The sequence below is a fragment of the Aquarana catesbeiana genome, linkage group LG01 (assembly GCF_042186555.1).
Source record: "Aquarana catesbeiana isolate 2022-GZ linkage group LG01, ASM4218655v1, whole genome shotgun sequence".
Classification (NCBI taxonomy): domain Eukaryota; kingdom Metazoa; phylum Chordata; class Amphibia; order Anura; family Ranidae; genus Aquarana; species Aquarana catesbeiana.
The window spans coordinates 896,037,713-896,062,510 of record NC_133324.1 but is presented as its reverse complement, the minus strand read 5'-3'; the positions used below and the strand labels follow the sequence as shown (position 1 = coordinate 896,062,510).

At 42.6% G+C, this 24,798-nt stretch overlaps 1 protein-coding gene across 2 annotated transcripts in view; it reads right to left on the bottom strand.

The window, feature by feature from the left end:
* The window catches only part of FAM53A (family with sequence similarity 53 member A), a 99,765-nt gene that overhangs the window by 69,910 nt on the left and 5,057 nt on the right, over positions 1-24,798 (bottom strand). The window contains exon 1 of one of the 2 annotated variants that reach the window (XM_073610936.1): positions 22,015-23,560. The exons of the other annotated variant lie outside the window; for it this stretch is intronic. The gene's annotated coding sequence lies outside the window, so the exon portion shown is untranslated. Of the gene's footprint in view, positions 1-22,014; positions 23,561-24,798 lie in introns of those variants that run through there. 2 annotated transcript variants of the gene reach the window in all.

The window sequence follows — 24,798 nt, the reverse complement described above, 5'->3', positions numbered from 1 at the left end:
TAAAATAGAGAGGGCCAGACATCAAATGTAAGAACATATTGCAGGAGTGTGACGGAGAGAGGAACATCTAGTCTGGTCAATGAATTCTTTTTCTCCCACTCATATCTTACTTGGCAAGCCACACATATTTGCTAGGTGCATGGCTTACGTGACAGGAAGAATGAGGTTTACATTAATTAGCTGATATCAGTCACTACACCAGAGAGATTACCAGAGATTGCATCACTGCTATCCATAAACTCACCAGCCAGGAATAGGAGGACATACAATAGAGGGTATGAGAATCTCAAAGGCAGTGTATAAGGATGATCCCTATGGATTATGCACCTTTAAAAACAATTTCAGAATCCATAATTTCAACCCTCCTTTGGTTATTTTTAACCTGCTCCAACAAAGACAGTATTTGCAGTTTTGAACAGGGTTGTAGAGTCATATTTAAGAGAGATCTATCCTAAGAAAAACATTGCTTTATGGGCTCCTACATTTAAATTTCAGCTGGTATAAGAGAATTAAGGGGGGTTGCCATTCCTGGTTGTGCCTGTCTTCATTACTGTGGAGTCAAAGATCCAAAGTGAGTAGGAACCCTACTTTGACACACATGTATAGGGCCTTACTAATCATGACCCAAGCAACACTGGGATTCAGTAATGAATCAGAGAATTGTGTTGCAAAGCAGCAACCATATTTTACTTTTTATATTATTTTTTCCATCAATTTAGGAGACAAAGTCAGGTATGTTCATGCAGGACCACTAAAGATTGGCAATACAGTTCTCTGGCCAACCCAAAAAAAAAAAAAAAAAAAAAAGCACTTTACTATATAATACTAGGTAGAGCTCAAACTCCAAAATTTCAAAACTGAAGCCCGTCAACATTTTAAAAGGTTTGTGGTAAAACATGGTCAAGAAGTAAGGCCAGCCCATACCACGGCAAACGCAGTATGTTTTCAGCTGTCATGGTTACCCAATTCTTTCAAGGCCAGCTCAGGCTATAAAAGAGCACCAAGGCCAGGAAACTCTGGCATCTCCAGATGATCTTCATCTGTGAAAGCAGAGAAATGCAAGGAAGTCTGTTCCACACAGACCACATTTCTAAATACATTTTGCAGATGAGCAAAGGAAGTCTGCACAAGAATGATCGTGGCACGGAAATCTTACTCTCTGCTTTTCTTAGTTTAGAAACAGCTGAGCTGATGACACTTGTCATTTCAGGTCAGTCTGTGGCAGAGCCAAGTCCTCTAAACCCAGTAACAGCTTTGTCAAACGTGTCTCTTTAAAAATTGGACATTGATGTTTGTTTTTTCTATTGTTGGGTTCTATTTATAATGGCTGGTGAAAACAGAAGACACGTGAAAAACGGGCAAAAAAAAAATGCCTAAACAGAAAAAAATAATCAGTTCCCTTTCTAGATTCACTTTACTTGTAGATGTTTTCCTCAGGTTTTGTGTATGCCAATCAATGTTAATTTTTTTTTTTTTGCAAAAAAAAAATGTCAAAATCTAAAATCAGATTGTCGGATCATTTTAATCTGACAAAAATTAAACATTAGCACAGAGGGCACCCTAAAGAGCATTTTATATAGTTCAAACTACAGATACAGTATATGTTCAATAAATTCACTCTCAATTCAATATGTTTATTTTATTTTTTTAATAGATAAAAATTACAACCATAGGGAATGTACGTATTGATAAATATATTAATTGTGTAATACAATATAATTTGTAATTTTTCAATTTCATTGTCATTCTTGTTTCAGAAGGCTGCTTCTGTAAAGATTTCAAGATGTGCAACACCATATTCCATGTAATTATACAATAAAAACCCTTTTAATACCATTCTGGAAAGACCACTCTGGCCTCTAATTCTTGTCTCTAATTAAGGCAACATGAGAAGAAGAAAAACAAAAACAAAAAAAGGAGGGAGCTGTCCAATGAGGGAGGCTAGCCTGGTGGAATAAAAAAATGAAAGAAACAGATATAGATAAAAAACTATCCAAAAAAAAAAAAAAAAAAAGGGAGAAAAAGATGAAAGGGGCCCCCCTCCACTGACAAAGAATATTGTATCCACAAGTCCCAATTTTTACTACATTGGTTAAGGCTCCATTCACACCTAGGTGATTCGAATACCAGAATTGTGCCAAAATGCAAGACGCGTTGGCAAAGCCATTACTTGTTATGCCATAGTTGTTGCGCACCACAGCAAAAATCACACTGCGATTGGGGTGCCATTAACAAGTAATGGCATCGTAAACAAATCCCGTGTTTTGCCACAATTCTGGAAGGTGTGAATGGAGCCTTAGACCCCTTTCACACTGGGGCGGTTGGCAGGCGGTATTGCGCTAAAAATACCGCCTGTAAACCGCCTCCGCTGTTTGTTCAGTGTGAAAGCCCGAGGTGCGCTGGCAGGACGGTGAAAAAAGTCCTGCAAACTGCTTCTTTGGAGCGGTGAAGGAGCGGTGTATTCACCGCTCCTAAACCACTCCTGCCCATTGAAATCAATGGGACAGCGCGGCTATACCGCGGAAACGCTGCGCTGTACGAGTGATTTTAACCCTTTTTCGGCCGCCAGTGGGGGTTAAAACCGCACCGCTAGCGGCCGAATACAGCTGCAAGAATGACGGTACAGCAGCGCTAAAAATAGCGCTGTTGTACCGCCGACGCCCCCACCGCCCCAGTGTAAAAGGGGCCTTAGTGAGTTGTAGAGCATACAACTAAATACATTCACTTTTGCACGCTCCTCTTCTGGACTACAAGAACACTTCCCCCTCATATTTAAATTTTTTTTTTTTTTCCCCCATTTTGTTCAATTGCAAATATTTTTAATTCTTGGGCTACTAGAATCCAAAGCTTTTCAACTACCTTTGGGTTGTTTTTAGAGATTACACCTGGCAAGTTTCTCTGACTCACCACAGAGAAAAAGGGATGAACCCAGGGATCAGGTTGACAGCCTGCCCATAAAGGATGCATACACCTAGGCCCATATAAAAGCAGTACTGATTGCAATGTCTATGAACAGTACCAATAAGGATTCCTCTGAGGATGTCTTTTTCTTTTAAGTTTTTGATAGATCAGGGAAGGTGAGCAGCTTTCCCCACTGGGGATATTCTCTCCTCTTGCTGTTGTTTTGCTGGGGCAGGAGGCAAGGCAAATGTTCACCAAGAACAAAGCAATAAAGAACATTTATTGAGTGAAGAGGTTTCAGAAACTGTCGGGTTTTAATTGCCACCTTTGTACTTAGTCCCTTTTGGAGACATTTCTGTTCACTCCCTGCCACTGTGGAGGAAGTGGACCAAATTTTCCAACGGGGAGAGGGACATTAACTTTACTTTTTTTGGATAGAATGAGGACAGTATAAAACAAACAGCCTATAACATTTTATGAAAAACCCTTGAAAAAAAAAATGTTCAGATCTCAGGGTACCTGATAAAACCATATCACAGGGGGGTCAGAGGGGAAATTGCCCCTTAAACTGGTGGTCAGCGGGATAAAGGCCCCTCATGCCACTGGTCAGAATGCCACTCTTACAGATAGCTAAAAATGAGATTTGGTGTCATGACTTTTCAAAGTGGCACAGGCACCATCAAGTTGGAGGTCAACTAGCCACAGCCCAAGGAACCACCAGCAACCACCGGAAGGACCCTAGGGTTCCACAGAACCCTGGTTGAGAAGGTCTAGTTTAGAGCCAGTCAGATTTTTGTTACTGTGTGGGATTTAATTTCACTTCCTATGTGGTCACCAGGACAGAAAGGAAGAAATAAATTCCCCAACAGGGATTCTGCTATAAAAACCTGAGAAAAGTTACTATGAGCTCCATTAACAGAGGAGCTTAAAATATAGACATAAAGGTTGTCACTGCTGAGCTGTCCTGAAAATGCCAGGTGCCTGGATGACCCTCTGCCTTAAAACCTTTGTGTTATTAACCCAGAACAAGACATGTATAAGAACTTGGATTTCTCCAACATTCCTGATCTGCATATTGGTTCCAAGCTAGAGATTCTGACTACTAAACAACTTAACCACCTGCAACAGAGGAATGTTTATACTGACATGACTTTGACCGTTCTGGAATTTACGCTTGGTTAACTATATATGATCATCTGAAGAATCTTAAATTGGAATAAATTTACACGATGAGGATCCAGCAATACAACACTTCTGGAAGTGTCTCAGATGTAAAGATTCTTCGAGATCGCAGGAACAGACAACAGAGTCATGTTACGTCTAGTGCAGTGATCTCCAAACTGTGGCCCTTTGCTTGCCTTTATCCAGCCCTTGGGGCACTATTCCTCCCACTTACACCAACAATGGGGCATAATTCCTCCCACTGACACCAATGATAGCGAACTATTCATCCCACTGACACCCTTGATGGGGCACTATCCCTTCCACTGACACTAATGATGGGGCACCATTCCTCCCACTGAAAACAATAATAGGGCACTATTCCTCTCATTGACACCAATGATGGAGCACTATGCCTTCCACTGACAACAAGTCTGAAGGAAAGTAACCTGTCCCTTTTTTTGTTTAGAAAGTTTAGTGGATCAGAAAAACAGCCAGCTAATAAGTAATGGAAACCCTTGTATTTTTCACAGGACACGTTTACTAGAATCTTTATCTATGGCTTCCTTTCAAGAAATCAACACCCAAACCACACCAAACGATGTTTTTGTTGCATGTTACCCAAATTTTAACACATCGCGATTCATCTTCATATTTAGAGACGTTTTTAAACATCATTAGAGAAGCATACCTGTCGCACGTATCTGCAACCGGAAAAAAAAAACAAAAAAAACTGAAAGCTAGTTTACGTAAAACAGTTATAATGGAATTGATATAAAAGATAAGCTTCAGGAGATAAGACCTGCATATAAAAAGACGATAATGATGGTACCGCCAGGGGCTATATCTTACTATACACAGATTACATTCTGTTTATTAACCCCATCAAAGATCTGATAGCTGATGACTGAGAGCCTCCTTGAGCCTAAAAATGGAAGCTAACTTAGATAAAAAAGGATGTATGAAAGAAGATTTATTATTATGTGTGCAGCTACGCATGTCATTAAAGCGCAAGCTCACCTTTACAGAAAAATCTGTAAGGTGAACTTACGCAGGACCCCCTCCTCACCCCCCCCGCCCTGTCCCGCTGACCTGTTACGCAGCTATCTCCCATTCTGAGCCCAGTATAGCTGCGTCACTGGTCCGGGGCTTAGAAATCCTCTCGGGATTCGCGCGTTTTCTTCCCCGCTGACAGGACGGGCTACGCAGGTTCTGATTGGCTGGCACCTCCCATGTGACCAATTAGAATGCCTTGAAACTTCCCTTCTGACGGGATACATTTTGGAGATTCACCTGTGGGGATTTCTAAGCCCCGGACCCTTGAGACGGCTATACCGGGGCTTAAGGAGATCGCCTCAATACTGGTCAGCGGGGCTTGGGGGGGGGGAGGGGTGAAGGGGATCCTGTGTATGTTCACTTTACAGATTTTTCTCTAAAGGTGAACTTACCCTTTAAATACGTGAACATTTAAAATTTTCATACAAACCAACTTCTGAAGTTACAGGTTTCTTTTTTTTATTTTATTAAGGATTACGCATCAACCATCAGTACCTTCCTGTCTTAGTGACCCCCAAACTACAATTCCTTCCTTGATCATCACTGGACAGGTAGTGAGGGAAAGTCTTTCCAAGGGGATAACAGACAAATAAAAAAAAAAATTTATGGTGGACGCACAAACTATCAAATAGCCATAACGTCCCATCTAAATCATTTAGATTCAAATTTGGATCAGGTTCGATAAAACTGAGTTGATGGATTGGGTACAAAAGATACCAAGATACTTTGTTCATTAATTAAGTATTATGATCAACTAAATCATGAGATTTCATGGTAGAATAGATAAGATATGATCATAGGTTACCTTCTGATCAAAATCCACTTCTTTGTATATGGTATATTGATCGAACGGGTTGTCAGCTATAATTATTTAGGCTTGTGAACTGTAGCTTGATTGTTTCCATTGGAAGAGTTTACTCGGAAAGGAAACTGATCATTAATCAAAGCGTCAATGACCACCAATAGACTTTAGGGATTGAAAAAAAAAAAAGAAGAAGCGCAACCAGTGTGTTTAGAACACACATCTAGTATTTTAAAAGAAAGGTGTAAACCCAGAAGGCACAACAGCTTAAAGTGGAAGTAAACCCATCCATAAAACAGTTTAATTTCCGGTGTCTTGCCGAGAAAGGTCCCCTGGCGTATAAGGTCCCCCCTGTACTGCGCTTGCGCAGTATGAACGACTAAGGAGCCACCGAAAATAGCCGAAGCTGAAAACCTTCAATCAGCTGTACACGGCGCCTGCGCCCTGGGTCCAGGTTCAAGCCCCACCATCCAAGTGGACCTAAAGGGAGAATAAAAAAAGTGCCGAGCGAAGCGAGGCCGTGCCCGAATCGTGGCGAGCGAAGAGAGCCCGCGAGGGGCCCTCTTACAGGCCCCATGTACAGCCGATTTACAACTATTCGGCTTCGGCTATTTCCGCCGACTCCTACTGCGAAAGCGCTGCGCCTGCGCAGTAGAGGGGGGTCCTTATCCGCCGAGGGGAACTTTCTCGGCAGAACACCGGCACGTGCCGGAAATGTAACACTCTTAACCAAACTGTAAAACCATCCAATGGCAGGCGTCATAACTGATCACATGTGCAGCAGCATGGCAGTTGTAGATTAAACAGAGGCCAAGATGGCAGCTTCCTTGGCTGAAAACAATAGGGGGGGGGGGTACTTACACTTTAAGAAGATTGCTCTGAGCTATTTTCACATGAGTAAAAACAGAACTGAAAATTACCCTGCCCTACATTATATTACATCCCCTCAAAGTTCAACTGCAACAAGAATGAACGATTACACCCCGCAGTAAAGATTACTAAATAACACTGTGGCAGATGACTTTCGGTACGTTATGACAGCCGCTGTTACCTGTGCAGATGTTTAGCTGACAGGGTAAACACATCCAACAGATGGAAGATTACAGTTTGCACTTTGGAGGTCATCAGCCGTTTGAAAGCTGGCAGACTCTGAAGGCCACAAAAATTCTCACACTTTTTTACATAATGGGTGAAAAAAGTTTAGCATTTCTTTTTAAATGCTGGACAGAATTTTTTTTATTTAAAAGAAAAAACTCTTATAAGCATTAAAATTTGAAATACAGGTAAACACATTCATGTCTAAATACCTGTATTAATTCTCCAATGAAATTCTGGAAGAAAATACGTTCTTTGCTTTACAGTCTCTTGGTCACTCCCCTGATAGAAGCCCGATTTGTAGGTTCTGAGCTTAGGAAGCGCTAAGTTGCTATCACCCTGTTCACCGAGATCCCGTGGGGGTTTGGGTGAGGTGGGCATGTTGGCTAAAGGGGTACCCCTTTCATTAAGCCCCCCCCCCGTGTCTTGTTTGTTGCCTGTGTCACAGCAGCACCTGTCCCATAGCCTTCTTGGTTGCTATGAAGTAGGCCGCCCCTGCTGCCTAATGTCCTTCATTGCCAGGACATGGGCAGCTGCCAGTATCCTGGTATCCATTGGCAATCTACGTCCTAGTGTAAAATAAAAAGGCAGAGGCGGTGGAACTGACATAACCCTTCATATCCCTGCATACCTAGTGATGACACTTATCTTGGGGAAGCACCTAGTTAGTGAGAGAAGCATAGTTATTTGTCTCTTTGGCAGATAATTGGTAGGGAAGCTGTGGGGGCCCACTGGCAACCATGCTATCTCAGCAAAAACGAGCAAGGCAGTATAAAGTGTTGCCCAAGGGACAGGAGCAAAAAAAAAAAAAAAAAAAAGTGTAGCAAGACTTCTTCTCTAAGTGCAGGAGATATTAACACTGCCCATAATAGCTCAGAAAATGGATTCTACACTCAAAATGTTTTTCTCTTAGCAGGCTGTGTGCATATTTTAAAGTCTGTGAGCTATTAAAACACACTAAGCCCAGAAGACAGAAATTTGAGGCAGCCGTCTAGAATTTTACGCATTGAAAACAATCCCCCACGGGTATTTTCAACCAGGTTAAGAATGTGTTGTTATTTTTTTATGTAAAATGCTGTTCCGTGTCATCCCCCAAGCAAGGTTCTCTCTCAATTTATCATGCATGACATCTTACATTAATAAGCAGGTATTGTGATAGAAAAGATATTTCATACTTTATATGACTGAAGCGTAGAGGGCTTGGGGCTACGTGCATCACTACAAAAAGGAGCCTCGGTAGATAAAGTGTTTCAATGGAACAGTGTTCTTAATACTCATAGAAACCAGCTTCTTAGTTCCAAACAGAAAAAAACACAAACAGAAAAAAAAAAAAGACAGGTGGAACCCGACTGGTTAGTACAGGCATAAAGGGAATAGACGGAAAATGTGTAATATTGTCCCAGAAACCAGCCTCTTCCTCCAACATGCCCCAGAAACTCAAAAGGGAAAGCTAATTTGTTGAAGGGACAACACTGTCTCAGTTTCAAGGTCCGTTTAGTACCCGATAAGGAAAAACTTTGGAAAGGACCATGATGGGAAAAAACTTAAAACTCCCACGCACAAGGCTGGACAAATCCCTCTGTTCTTTAAAAACTACAGTTGACACCTAATTTTTGAGGCTCCCTTTAGTTTTTAATGATGCAGACTCATGGATTAAAAAGGCTGGCTCCTAAATTCCATATTCATTTGTCCTCCCCTGCTTCAATACCTACATTGGTCCATCAACCTGATGGATGTCCAAGGGAGATCCTCAACTTTTCAGTTCAGGTTGGAAAATGCCTAAATGTGGAGGCCAACTTTTGTGGGGCCATACCTGTATTGGTCCATCAACCTGATGGACGTCCTGATAAACCAATGGAGATCCTCGATTTTTCAGTTCAAGCTGCCAAATACCTACCAGTAAGACCCCATTCACGCTGAAAGCATTTTTCTGGCATTTTAGCGCTAAAAATAGCACCTGTAAAGCGCCTGAAAAACGCCTCCCATGACACTCGAGTGCTTTCACAATGGGGCAGTGCGCTTGTGGGACATTCTGGAAAGTCCTGCAAGCAGCATCTTTGGGGCGGTTTGGGAGCAATGTATACACCACTCCCAAAACACCCTGCCTATTGAAATGAATGGGAAGTGCTGCCAAAAGTGCCTGCAAAGCGATTTGGCAGCGCCACAACACGGGAGCTTTTAACCCTTTATTTGGCCACAGGCATGGGTTAAAAAGCGTCCTGCTAGCAGCCAAAAAGTGCCGCTAAAACTAGCAGCACTTTACAGCTAACGCTGCGCGGCCCCAGTGTGAAAGGGGTCTAAATGAGGAGGCCAACTTTGTGGGGCAATACCTGTATTGGTCCATCAACCTGATGGATTTACTGATAGACCAATGGAGATTCTCAACTTTTCAGTTTAAGTTGGAAAATGCCTAAATGAGGAGGCCAACTTTGTGGGACCCTATCTTGTATTGGTTCATCCACCTGATGGATTTCCTATTGAACTGAAAAGTTAAGGATCTCCATTGGTCAAAGTTGGAAAAAGCCTAAATGAGGAGGCCAGATGTGTAGGGCCACTAGGCCTCTCAGGATGAAGGCCATAAGTACCTACAGGTGCCAAGATTTCATTTTTTACACCAGCCAATAAAATAAGGAAAGGCTGCCTTTAATGGCTCACTTAAAGTCCCTCGATCCTTAGAACTGGGCAAACTGACCGGAGAACATCAGTAACTGTAACCTATCCATACATCCCATCCTTGTTACTGTCTCAAAAGGTCAAACGTTTTCCTTAAAGTATAAAAGGGAAAAAAAGAAGCAAATCCTGCCAGGGATAAGTATGTTTTTTTTCTTCATTTCCTGAGCAGACAACAAAATTTTTCTTCAATAACATCCCTGAAAGACTCAACCTCCTACCCACATTGTTGGAACACATTTCAAGGATTCATAAGCAGTCATGCGTACTCAGTGGAATATTTTATTCTATATAATACACAGTGCTTAGTGCTGTACAAGTAAGAACCACAGAAGCTCTGCGAAGCGCGCTGAACATAGACAACTTGAATAGGACCCTACGTTTTATTAAGTAACAAACACTCCAGTATGCTAGAGAGGCCTTCATTAAATCTTTGTAAGAGCACTGTACACAAAGCATGAGACCTCAGGGAAATAAACAATACGTTCAAAATAAGGCCTAAGAATCAGAATCTTAGAGTAAATGTAGCAGAGCAAATTTGTGTGACCAATCAATTATCAACTGCAAGTTGCCGGATTAATATACAAAGAGCTTCTACTATTTAGATGTTAGATCAATGAAGACATCTGTCGCCCAAAGGAAAAAAAAAAAAAATCATTAGGTTCCCCCCCCCCCCACAACGCATGTATGCTGACTAGGAACATGTGGACAGGAGAAGAGCGCAAAGTGATCATAGAGGAGATGACCCAAGTGTGTTTTAGCACCTTCACTGACCAATAAGCAAGCTGAAGGTGTGTCCTTGATTACACAGTGTCTGGCTATGATGCTAGGCAGAGGTACCTAAATCGCAAAAGTGGCTGAACGTGAATACTAATACTTTGGCATGGATAAATGTTGTATAAATGCACTTCAGTCATAGCGATGTCGATAAAAAAAAGCAAGATGATGTCATATGCTTTTATGACCTGTGACATTCAGGCCTCCTTCACACTAGCAGTGCTCTCTGAAGAGTGATGTACTTTCAGATTGCTTTTCAGAGAACATTTGACAGGCGGCGAGATGTCATACTGCCTCTCTTCATCGCCTGCTTTAACCCCTTGATCAACATACTAGTGCACTGCAGCCTCATCCATTGCATGCAGTAGCGGGACACTTGCCGCACCCATGTACACCCCCAGCCGCATCTAAAGGGGGTAGCAGCGCGCGTGTGTGTGTGTGTGTTAAGATTACAGCTCAACTGTAGGGTTTAACTGCCCCCGAATATCACATGTGAACGAGCCCTTAAAATCAAAATTTCAGAAAGTGACATCAAAAAATGTATCATTTAGGCATCACGACAATGGAACACCTGTGTGATAAGGGTCCCGAATGGTCCATAGTATGCAATCTGATTGTAAACTTTTCTACGTGTTTACCAAAATTAAGCAATATGAGGGCAAACCTATACAATCCACTCAATTCAGATCAAAGCAGGCTCTTGCACCAGCATAAGTTGATGGTGGATCTGAAGGAGTGTGTACAATCAGATTGTATCGTGTATGGTCAGCCATCAAGTCGGGAAATTCAGGCTAAGCATTTTGTCAGGCTGGCAGAAATACTTCTCCGGGTGCTAAAAATGTATCTCTAAAAAAAAAAAAAAACCCAAATGAGCAATACATCAAACGTCGGTAGATGGCCAAGCATGGCTAACACAAAGGAATGTGTTTAGGGAGAAAACAGACTGGTCTCCAGATAGAAGGGGAATTCCACCATTCCCTGGGAGTTATGGCAAAGTCCAGAGAGCCAAACAAAGCAAAAAGTCCAAATTTAGATCCTAAAGGAGAACACAGGGAGAAAAAAAAATAATTCAGTAACTATTACATGACGAATTTACCAGAGTCTGATTTACTCCTTTTATAAGACTTGGGAAGAAAGTGCTTTAAAGCTGAATTCTGCAACCAGAAGGTTCTTCTCTGGAAGATTTACCTCCCCTTATGACCAGGCCATTTTTTTGCGATACGGCAAAATGTTATTCAACTGACAATTGCGCGGTCATGAGACGCTGTAACGTTTATGTCCTTTTTTTATCCCAAAAATAGAACTTTCTTTTGGTAGACAGATTTGAAGGAAAAAAAAAATAAAAAATTATATATATATATATATATATATATATATATATATATATATATATATATATATATATATATATATATATATATATATATACACACACACATTTTTTTTAATTTTTTTTTTACTTTTTGCTATAAACCATATCCAATAAAAAAAAAATTGAAATCTAATTTATTCATCAATTTAAGCCAATATGTATTTTGCTACATATTTAAAAAAAAAAATCCCAATATATTGATTGCGTTGCGCAAAAGTTATAGCGTCTACAAACTATGGGATATTTCATTTTTTTTTTTTACTAGTAATGGCGGCAATCAGCGACTCATAGCAGGACTGCGATATTGCGGCGAACAGTCAGGACACTGACATTTGATGCTTTTTGGGGACCAGTTACACTGCTAAAAAAAAAAAAATTATGTACCAATGACACTGGCTGGGAAGGGGTTAACATCAGGGGCAATCAAAGAGTTAAATATGCGCCTGACCAGTGCTTTACTACTGTGGGTGTGGGGGAGGTGATTGTACTAGGGGAAGGCATGGATCAGTGCCCCGGCTTAGCAGAGACACAAGATCCATGCCTTCTGTATAGAGCTGGGTGATTTTCTCTAAAAAAAAAAAAAAAAAAAAAAAAAAAAAAAAAACACCTCGATTCAAATAGTTTTTTTTTTTTGTTTGGGGACACCGCGCCGGTCCTGAGGAGTTGCGGGCAGGAGCTTTTAGGCGAGGCCGCGGCATCCGGCCTCGCAGACTAGGCTGAAGCCGCGGCCTCACCTAAAAACTCCTGCCTGCAGCTCCTCAGGACCGGCGCGGTGGGAAAAAAAAATCGATTTGCTTAAATTTTGAATCAATTTTACCTCTCAACTCAATTCAAGATTTAAATCTATTTTTTCCCCAGCCCTACTTCTGTACTGACAGAACAGTGATCTGCCTTGTTTACATATAGGCGGACCGCCGTTCTGCTTGTGTACAGAAGCATCAAGTCAGCCGTACCTGCCGATCAGCTCCCGCTGTGTCTAATCACAGCGGGAGCAGCCCGTCGGCTGTGTGCGCGCACACCCCAAATCCAGAAGTGCAGGATCAAGTACTAGGTACGAGATCCTGCACAGCAGAGCCGCCTTGCACCCATAAATTTACAGTATACGGTCAGCAAGGGGTTAATGCATAGAATGTGTTACGGTAAAAAAAAAAAAAAAAAACCTTGAGCCTTTACCACTTTACAGCTTGTCAACTCTTTGCATTTAAAGTGGTCCTAAACCCAGGACCCTGCATTCACTATATCTAGTCTCCCACAGTACACAGAACATGGAAATGCAATAGTTTTAGTAAACAAACTGCTTAATACCTTTTCTCATCAGCAGTATATCAGAGTCTTGTGACTTCTAACAGTGTTTGGTTAAAGCTTGTAGGAGTTTTCATTCTCCCCTGACCCTCTGTCTGGACAGTGTTGATTGGCCCTGTGCTGATCACATGCACTCTCCCAAGAGGAAAAAAAAAAACAAAAAAAAACAACAACTCTCTAGCAATACACACCAAACTGAGCATGTGCAGCCTGACTCCTAACGCTCTGTTCTATCGAGAGATGGGTTGGAGTCAGTTAAAGAAGAGGAGGATCAGAGAAGGCGGGATCACACAGCCTTTAATGCAGAAGATTAACCCCTTAGGTTCCACAGTGAGTATAACAAGCATGCTTTACTGCATATACAGACTCATTTTACTGTTGTGGGTTAAGTAACACTTTAAGTCTATGGTAATGCGCCGTAAACGTGCCTATAGCATTTATAGTGCATTTGAAAAGCATTTATCAAATATCAGTGAGGTGGAAAAAACACTCCCTTCCCCCCCTCCTCAGGAAATCACTTGGAGGGCGTCTGGGGAGCGTTTTTAACATGTGCGTTAAATGCCTCCAAAATGGGCGCGTTGGTTCGCATTAGCGTAACCCTTCGATTTTTGTATGTGATCTCAGCCTAATGGCGAACCTACACTATAAGGCCCGAACATATCGGTAATGTAACTGCTGGTGACCAGATAACATGGAACGGCCGACAGCAACGCTGTAAAAAAGGAACAGCAACTCAGAACACAGCGGCCACCGATCAGCGAAATGTAGCGGAACATTTGTATATTCATCATATGAAAGATTCCAATCCAGAAACTATAATCTGAGAAACTCATGTTAACAGGGCAGGGAGTATTTATACTCAAAAAATCCATGGAGTATTACATAACACATGTAACATATGGAAATCCAATCCAAACACCACCGAGCTGTAAGATTAGAACACAAACCACGGGCCCCATACAGCTGGTGGATTATATAACGCATAATATAATACAGGCCTCGGAATTTGTACTACTAAGTGGACCCTGCCAAAAAAATAAGAACCGCCGGGATCCACCCAACACAAGGATGATCAAAAAGCAACCGAGGAACTGCAAATCTCAGAAATCCCTGTGCACTGGAGATATGGAAAGCCATCTGTGCCCCATTGGGGAGAATTACCATCACTTCCTGTTCTGGAGACACAACATGAAGAGGACAAAATAAGGCTTTAGGTAAACGCATGTTATGCTGCGTATTAACTGGCGTCACGTTAAGGTAAATTAGAAAGAGCATCAAAAAAGTAGGGCTGCCTCTTTTCCTTCAAGCCAAACCTGAACACTTTAGCGGCGCACAGCAAACACATTTTTTTTTAATATAAAAATATAGGATAAACAGACCTAGGACACACTTTTGGGAGGGCCAAAGAGAAAGCGGCACGCATAGTGCCCCCTCACCCCGCTATCAGGCCCTGTTCAGAGCTACATTCAGGTTTGAATAATGTGTCTGAATTTCAGGGGGACAGAAATTCGGACACACAATTCAAAACCCGGACTGTCCTGGTGAATCACGGACAGATGGCAACCCTACAAAAAGGTGTATGGACTATCCAGCCTACAGGAGTTGTCACCAGAACAAGTATCCCCAATGGAAAATTTCCTCTCTACTCCTGTTATAGTGACAGCTCAAACATTTGGAGTCGTCTTGGAGATAATGGCCATCAGAACCAAGACAGAACTCTCCATTACTTTTCTGGGGACAACCCAAAATTTGGGATTTTTTTTTACTTTCACTGATAACAGTAAACAGGACAAAATAGAGAGGGTGAATCTCCCTAACAGGGGCACAGACAGTAATAAAAACCTGACAGGGGTTCTAATCTCTTTGCACTCTATCCAAAAGTAAAAAAAAAAAAAAAGTTTGGACTCTAAATACACTTTAAGCACTTGCCGCCCACCGTCAAATGGAGGGACAGTGGCTCTCGTTCTGGGTGGATGTCATATGACGGCCCAACAGAACATCCACTAGGGGGCACGCAGCATGGCGATCGCGCCATGTTGCTAGGACACAGCGCGACCCCGATCTCTGTAAAAAGCCGCTGACACGGCTCTTTAACCATGTGATCGGCTGTGTCCAATCACAGCCAGTCACACGTCAATGCGGAAGTGCCGGTAACCGGCTCTCCTCACACTGTCAGAGTGTGTGGCAAGGAGAGAGGCTCAGCGGCATCTCCTCGCAGGGGAGAACAGGGCAGGTAATCAGGGCACTGATCATCAGATTACAGTAAAGCCCCAGCAGTGCCACCAATCAGTGCCCATGAGTGACACAAATCAGTGCCCATTACTAGTGCCAGTCAGTGCTGCCCTGCCAAAATATGGGATTTTCTTCCATTTTCACTGATAATAGCCACTCAGAGGGTGAATCTCCCCAACGGGGCACAGACAGCTGTGTTTGAATCCCTCTCCACCCTATCCAAAACTAAAAAAAAAAAGTGATGTGGCCACAATACACACATATATATATACATACACATAGTCCAGTGGATCACCTCAATGGGAGTTTTCCCTCATGGCTTAATGGTAATGCTTTTAAATGCAAATTTTTTTTCTAGTCTTGGATAGAGTAGAACCCATGTCAGGTGTTTATTACTGTCTGTGCCCCCCATTGTGGAGAACTACTCTTTTTGTCCTGGTGACTATGATCAACAAAAGTGAAAGAAAATCTGAAATTTTGAGCTGTCACCAGAACAGGAATATCAGGGGAAATTTTCCAACTGGGACACTAGTTCTAGTGACTTCCAGGGATTCCCTCATTTTGGAGGAATTTCCTGTCACTTCCTGTTTTGGCTACGGAACAGGAAGTGCACAGAAATGACTGCAATTGGACACAACTGACAGGGGTTATAACTCCTAACTCCTCCCTTACTAAATCCAAAATGAAAAAAAAAAAAAAAAAGATTTTTTGCCTTTAGTTCTACTTTAAATCATGGAATCAGGCAGACTGACCCCACACCTTATAGCTACGCTACTCGCCTCCAATGGCCTCTCTGCTAAGGGGGTGATAACAAAATTCACATTAAATTAAAAGTGCGGCAGAGAAAAGTCTAATGTGTAGTGTTAAAGAAAGAAATTCAAACTTTTTTTTTTTTGCTGGACGTGGTGGGCATTAGGCGAATGATTTACGCCGTACAGCGAGCCTTTTAGTAGAAAGGGGTTTTTGTAGCGGCGAATACCCAGACCATTTAGCGCACTTTTAACAAGGTGATACTTAGGGCGAACTGCCACAATCATAAAACCTTGTTTGAACAGAAACAGCATTCGAAAGAGAACGTCTGAACCTCCGGAGTCAGTGGCGGGGTCTTTTCTAACACATGCAAATCCCGCCATGGAGCAGCTTTGTGGCACGAGGAGTCGGCACTGACGCACCCAGATCAATAGTTAAACGTGCGATAAAAAGGGAGCTTCTTACGTTTCTCCATGAAGACAGTCTTGACAAGTATGGAAATCTTACATTGGGAGATATTTAGAGAGCACCACAACCTACAATCGGACTTTATTTGTATGCTGATGTGCTAGCTGAGCTATTCAGGAAAGTTTGTACTCGGGCATTCAACAATGCTGGACGCCTGGCAGTCCCACTGATCCTTTGCAGACCTGCAGTATATTAAACCTGGCCACACACTCTCAGGGTTTATGATAAGGATAGGATGCAACTGCTGTTCAGCCACAAACTTTATGATCCATGTGATTTGTAAATAGAAGGAGGTCGGTGTATAACCAGCTTAAGTCAGATTTCCGGATCTGCATACTTGTGCCAGGTAACTTTGGATCAGCGGGGCTGCCCAGCAATCAGCATTTTCAAGTGGGAGGACAGCAATGGCTGCCTACATTTTATGCAGCAGAGGTTTCCTGGGTGGCTTAGCTGCCATGTCAGGCTGGAGGAACATTTTAGGGCTTGTTCAAACCAGTCTTGCATGCGTGGAACAAGGCAATCTGCCTTATGTCCTATTTTCACCTGCTACTTAGATTTGTGCCAAAAAAGCCAGACAGATTGCATTTTTAAGAAGAAGTCTGCTGTGCGTAGAGTTGAAAGAAATGTCACTTTGGGAGTACTAAAGAATTTTTTTTTTTTTTTAAACGTGCGCATAGGGGGGTTGGAAAAACACATCACTCACAACACACCTACTCTGAGCATAACGCATGCTCACTTCTGACAAAAATGACAGATCATATTTTGTGATTACTGAACAGGAAGTGAGCTACGTAAGGAAAACCTATTAGACCACATTCATTTTAACCTATTGCCAAGCAGATAAGGCATATACGAGGTGGCAAACCGCACATATGATCATGGCGGCCAGACATTGTGTGCTTAGAGCATCACTGCATCCTCCCAGCATGCTGACTGCTCTTAGTCATGGCTTCTTATCGGGAACCACCAGGATAGAATTGGGAACCACCAGATGTCTTAAGGGAGTGGTGGTCAACTTTCTTATATGTGGGGCCTCAAGCGCGGCCCTTGACCTCACCAAATTTATTGAATATTCAGTGTCAGAGACAGCAGACACGCAACAGGATATAGTCAAAGACTGCCGACATGATACAAGAGATGGTCAAAGACTGCCGACATGATACAAGAGATGGTCAAAGACTGCCGACATGATACAAGAGATGGTCAAAGACTGCCGACATGATACAAGAGATGGTCAAAGACTGCCGACATGATACAAGAGATGGTCAAAGACTGCCGACATGATACAAGAGATGGTCAAAGACTGCCGACATGATACAAGAGATGGTCAAAGACTGCCGACATGATACAAGAGATGGTCAAAGACTGCCGACATGATACAAGAGATGGTCAAAGACTGCCGACATGATACAAGAGATGGTCAAAGACTGCCGACATGATACAAGAGATGTCAGAGAACATACTATAGCAGTTATTGGAGACTGGAGACATGCTTCAGGAGACAGTCAGACTGGAGACACATTACACAAGACTGCTAGAAATTATTGCTACAACAGGACAATAGGGAAACACACGTTAGTCTCTGCAGGGGTCCAGAGAACTGCACAAAAAGCGACAAAGAACCGCAGGTAGGGCATCAATGCCTTAAAGCGGAGTTCCACCCAAAAGTGGAACCTCCTATTATCTTCTCTCCCCCCCCCCCCCCCCCACACACCTCCCCGGTGCCACATCTGGTACCTTTACAATATTTGTAGCTGCTGACTTTTAATTGTTTTGTTGGGGGGCTGGACCTCCTCTTTAAGGGTTTAAATAAATGAAATTCTGATAAATTGCTTAAATATGCCACCATCCACACATCTCTCTTCATACATATACCAACATTTATACAATCATAAATACAGCAAGTACCAAAGGGCCGCAGGTGGCCCTCAGGCCTTCATTGCCTCATGCATACATTTTGTGGCCAGCAATAGAGTGCTAAACCTGACCCTGTCTACCTAGTCTGTGTAAATCGGTCTTAGCCTAGCAATCCGCTCACATCCCCCGTCAGGCCTCTTGCACACTGCAGCTTTTTTACTGAGCTAAAATACAGCCCATTAATTGTAATGTGCCTATGCACACAGGTACGTAAACAAGCGCCATGCATTCTTCAGTAAAACAAAAAAATTGGAAAATCTGCCTTTTTGGTCAGTAATTTACTCCTCATGATTGCGATTTGCGCACAATTGCGTGCAAATGGCCACTTACATATTATGCAGAACAAAAACACGAGAAAAAGTTTTTGCGCGAAAATACATACAAAAAAAAAAAAAACTTCTGAAAAAGTAGATGCTCAAACAGGAGTATTGTGTGTAAGAGGCCTAAATGTGACCACATGTTCCAACCCGACACGATCCCAGAAAACGTGGTCTGGGAGCCGAGCACGGATTACATTAAAGTACTTCACTGAGAACAGTCTAGTGAGTTCCCAGTGCCCCAGTTCCCAGTGCCCCAATGTCAACCGTCAGGGTTCTGGTTTGTGTTAGATTTCAAAACCTGCCTTCAGGAGGTTCATCTACTATTTAAAGAACCAGCTGAACCAAGAAAAAAAAAAAAAAAAAAGCTTTCCTTAATCACTGAAGTCAAAGTATACAATTACTGTGCCAACGACACACAGAAGAAAGTCCAGAATGTATTCCCAGCACGGCGAAAGCCACAAAATCACTGACTTGTTTAACCCATAAAAAAGCAGAAGGAAGAACAAGGGCTCAGGCTGCTGAAAGAATACGAGACGCTTAGTGGCACGCCTGGACGGTTCCATTCACAGGGCCCTTCTCTATCGCTAACAGCTGGGGGTTCCTGCCCTGGCTAAGCAAAGCCTGCCAGGGCCTCGGCTTGTCCCTTTAAGTCTGAGGCGAAGGACTTTCTGTAAATCGCCGGGCTGGCAGGGGAGATAGCTGTCAATTTCATCAGCCCCCCAAAAAAATAAACACTGCAGGTGGGCTTTGCCTTAGAATTCTCCTACAAGGAGCAGATGGTGATTGGGGACATGGCAAGCTGCAAGGCTGTAATGACAGTAGAGTAGAGCAGTGGTCATCAACCCTGTCCTCAGGGCCCACTAACAGGCCAGGTTTGCAAGATAACTGAAATACATCACAGGTGATATCATTTGCTGCTCAGTGATTGCAGTATTCCAGTCTGCATCTCCCCGAGGTAATACATAAAACCTGGCCTGTTAGGCTCGATTCACACCTATGCATGTTGCTTTTGAGCGTTTTTGGAGGTTTTTTTTTCATGCTTGGCACGTTTTTGAGCAGCGTTTTTGCGGCGTTTTTGCCGCGATTTGCGTTTTGCGTTTTTTTTTTTTTTTTTTTTCATTTTTTTTTACAGTCTTAAAAAAAATTACAAAAAAAAAAAAAATTAAAAAAAAAAAAAAAAACGGCAAAAACGCACCAAAAACGCTGCAAAAACGCTGCAAAAACGATGCACTTGCGTTTTTGATGCTTGTCCATTGAAATCCATTACATGCAAAACGCTGCTTTTTGCATGAAAAAAAGTCCCCGACCCTTTCCAAAAACGCAGAGATACAAAAAAGCATTGATGTGAACATGTTCCATAGGAACCCATGTTAAAAAATTCCCATGCATTTCTGCAAAATGCAAAATGCATCAAAAAACGCGCTAGTGTGAATGGAGCCTAAGTGGGCCCTGAGGACAGGGTTGATGACCACTGGAGTAGAGCATCATCAGCCACCATAGCACATACCCCATATGTATGGCTTTGCCTTGGCAGAAACCCAGTTTGAGAGACAGAGGGTGTTTTGACCCACAACATACAAATATATATATAAAAATTTGCACATACAATATATAAAAACTACATATATGGCTTTCCCTTGGCAGAATACCTTCTGAAAGTCAAAAAGACAAAGGGTAGTTTTGGACATGTAGGGGGGTACAGGGGTGCAATGACACCTAGTCTTAAGATGTGACAGACTATCAGCCAATACAGATGATTGATATATAGCAGCCTTTTTTTTTTACAACCTTTTCCACACAAAGGAACCCTTGAAATAACTTTCCGGTCTCAGGGAGCCCCTACTAATAATGACTATGTGTACATCTCATGATACATTAGTGTGATGGTCAGTGGTCAGAATGCTCCTTACACTTGTGGTCATTGGGAAGAATAACCTTCTTACAGATAGCTAAGATGATCAATGGTGTCAGTGGGAACTTATCTGAGAGGCAGCAATTGGTCATGACTCAAGGAACCCCTAGCAACCTCTGGAGGAACCCTAGAGGTCCACGAAACCCTGGTTGAGAAACCTGGAGATAGATATATTTTTTTTGGCTTTGCCTTGACAGAAGTCCCCTTCAAGAGACAGAGGGTTGTACAGGACATGGTAGGGTACAAGGCTGCAACGACACCAAGTTTTTAGACATGATCGAAGAGCATCCGCCATCTATATATACACATTCCCCTTTGAGAGATAGAAGGTGGCTTGGAACATGGCAAGCTACAAGGCTGTCACCAAGTGACAGCAGAGCAACAGCTATAACGTATGTAGTAGTAACCATGAAGTGGTATCAGCACTTGATTTATGTGTCATAGCTATGCACATATACCGTGTATGTATGTGTATATATATTTATTTATATCTCTTTGGCTTGGCAGAAATGTCCTCCAAGAAGTTGAGGGTGTGTTTGGGGCCACAGCAAGTTGCAAGGTTGTGACAGTAAAGCATTATCAGCCATAACACAATATGTGAATGTGCAATATATACGTGAAGTTCTGCATAAATTGACGTCGCTATGTAAGTATCTGTAATATTATAGATTATGAGCGCTCCTACCGTCAGGCTGGTGGCACAGAAGACAAGGCTCTATATAAATCTAAATTTGATAGCTTCCAGCCAACAACGTTCTGGCTTGTAAGCCCATTTCAGCGTTTTACAGCAGGAAACGAGTTAACAGATTCCAGCAGAAAAGGCTGCACTTCCCTTCGGCTACCACTATCACAGCGACTTCACACAAAGCAGGATAAAAAAAAAAAAAAAAAAAAAAAACCACAATTCCTCTCCGTCTAAACAAGATGTCAACAACGCTCCACTAGAAACCCGGCTGGGATTAAGAGATCAGAACGTCGGCCATACCTACGGCTCCCCGATCATCAAGGGACAAAAGGGGACAAGCGTTGCAATTTTCATTTGGCGTGGAGGTCAGCGGACCGCTTTAAGCAGCAGCAGAAAGAATGGATGTTAAGGGATGACAGCTATGAGATCATCTGTGAGCTGTCTGCAGGTCATGACAAGCAGAGGGGACAGAGGTAGGGTGGATGGAAGGAAGGAAGGAAAGGTTCTAGAGGTTGGGGGGGTAGACAACATAAGCAGGGCAATGGAGGAGGGGGAACATCCAAGGCAGCCCTGTCCATGGAAACACATGTGTACCTGAGCAGCACGCTGCCTTCTCGTACGCTTCCATCTATATGATGACACGAGCTCAGCACACGACACAAATAAGTACTCCCCACCGAAGACACGCCTCTCCTTCCGCCCCAACCCTGCCCACAGCCTCTTCTCATTGGATCAAGCTGCTTCTGCTGATTTTTTTTTTTTTTTCCTCCTTTCCCTTTTACAGCTTTATTGCACTTACAATAAACACAATCTGGAACACAGCTGCACTGTAGGAAATGCAGATTACTCATCACATGTTCAGATAACAAATGTGCATTAATCACAAGCCATTTAAGATAAAAAAAAAAAAAAAATGGGAAAAACACAAAAAAAGTCAAGCCAAGAGGTCGCTCTTTCAGTCTTTCATTTTTCAATCATTAACAATTTTTTTTCAATCTTTAAGATTTAATACCTGATCATTTTTTTTTCAAGATGTCATTTTTTTTGTAATCTTTTTTTTGCTCAGCCTTTATTTTCAATTTTTATTTTATTTTTTTCAATCTTTAATCTTCAATTATTTACATTTTTTTTCAAGGTTTAATATTTAATCATTTAAACTTATTTTCATTTTCACTGGTTGATTTTTTTTTTTTCAAATTTAAATTTTTAGTAACTGAAGTTTTTTTTCAATTTTTAATTTTTTTTTTTTCTCTTTGTGATCTACACTAACTAAATTTTACTATAAGGTTGAAGCTCCTCCTTGGCATTGGACTGCAGGAGAGAAGAAATTCCTTTGAATAGGGAGAACTACAAGTTCCAGCATACCCTGCTAGCCAGCTGTATGCTGGGATTTGTAGTTTCCCCACCGATAATGGAGACAGAACTTTTTTTTATTTAAAGGGTTTTATTTCTGCTTATTTTGGATTACAAAACAAAGCTCTAAGCCAGGAATCCTCAAACTACGGCCCTCCAGCTGTTGCGGAACTACACATCCCATGAGGCATTGTAAAACTCTGACATTCACAGACATTACTAGGCATGATGGGAATTGTAGTTCTTGAACAACTGGGGGGCCATAGTTAGAAGACCCCTGCTCTAAGCCCTCGTTTATGTTGAATGGGGCTTCAAAATTGTGCGACTTCATCTGAAATCACATGATTTTAAAGCCGCATGTCAGTGTGACTTGGAAGACATCTGTGCGACTTTATGCACAGATGTCTATGCAAATTGCATCCAAAAAGTAGTGCAGGAACTACTTTTTCAAATCGATGCGGCCCTGCAAAGTCGGCGTTGCACCGATTTGAACAGTGCCATCGCCGACAATAGGGTGTGATCTGTCAAATCGCATGACAAGTCGCTCCAATGTGAACGAAGGGCGAAGACAAGGTTTCACACCTAGCGCCTCATGAACGCGCTTTTTTTTTTTTTCTTTCCACACTTTTTTGTGCTACATACATAAGGCAGCCTATTTGAATGGGCTGCCCTACAAACTAAATAGGCGCCAAAGCAGCTCGTGTACCTTTTTGGAGCATTCAGCTTCATGCCATTAACAATGAAAACCACCACAAGCGCAACGTGCACTTTTGCGCATTCACAGAACGCTCATAGGTGAATGCAGCCTAAAACTAAACTGCACACTGAAGCAGAGACATCAGCAATTTCAACGACTATTAGCCCCTGTTCACACTTTTGCGCTTGCACAAATGTACATATTAGCACGTTTTTGGTGTGTACACATACGGAAGCCCATTCATTTCAACGAACCGTACGTGCAACGATCGCAAACAAGTCCACGCACCTTTTTCCGATATTGTCTTGCGTCAAAGCGCATGGTCTTTTGTTTGGCGCGCAATTAGGCTGCATGTGAGGAAGGTGCCCTTGAAGTTCCATTAACAATGACTGGACACAGAAGCACACCTACTATAAGGATGCACGTTTTTAGCCTGCTGCAGAAACACAAAATGATGCAATTTTCTGTGCGTTCCTTCTGCATCGCGGTAGACGAAGGGCTAAGGGTGATTTTCTGCAACAATTCACTTTGCAGGGTGAGCAGTCTTCTTCTAAAGGATCTGCTCGCATCTATGCGACAGCGCGCCCGCATTCTGGCACGTTCAGGTGCTGCATGTATAGGGAGGTGCGCTCATTTCAATGGGCTGCCCTACGTGCCACAACCACAGTGCGGGCATTTTTCCTTAAATTGTGCGGCCAGCTCATGCACTTTAGCAAGGTGCATTGGGGTGCCATTAAAAAATAATGGCGCCGCAGTGCACCTGCAAAAAAAAGGGGGGGTGCATTTTTGCACACCATGTGAACGCAAATGATTTTGCGTTCCTTCCTGCATCGTAAAAGCGCGAGCATGTCAGATTTAGGTCAGCAGCTCACCACACACGTTACAATCTGATTGTACAATCTCCTTTAGATCTACCAACAACTATGTAGTTCCCGGGCCTGCCTGATTAAATATAAATCGAATGGATCGTTCAGGTCGGGCCTTAAAGCAGAGGTCCGCGCAACCCCCCACCAATGAAAAAATACTACAAATACTGCAGCTGCTGACTTTTAATATTAGGACACTTACCTGTCCAGGGAGCCTGCAATGTTGGCACCCCAGCCGATTTTTGGATCGGTTGTTGGGTGCTGCCACTGCCATTCGTGGTAAGAGAAACCGGCAGTGAAGCCTTTTGGCTTCACAGCCCATTCCCTACTGCGCATGCGCGTAAAGCGCTGTGCTTTTTAACTGGCCTGGCAGGGGAGGAAGGAGGAGGGGGGACGAAATTCTGAGGGACGTTGCCGTAGCGCGGTCTCCTGGAAGTGGGGACAGGTACCTGTCAAAAAGAG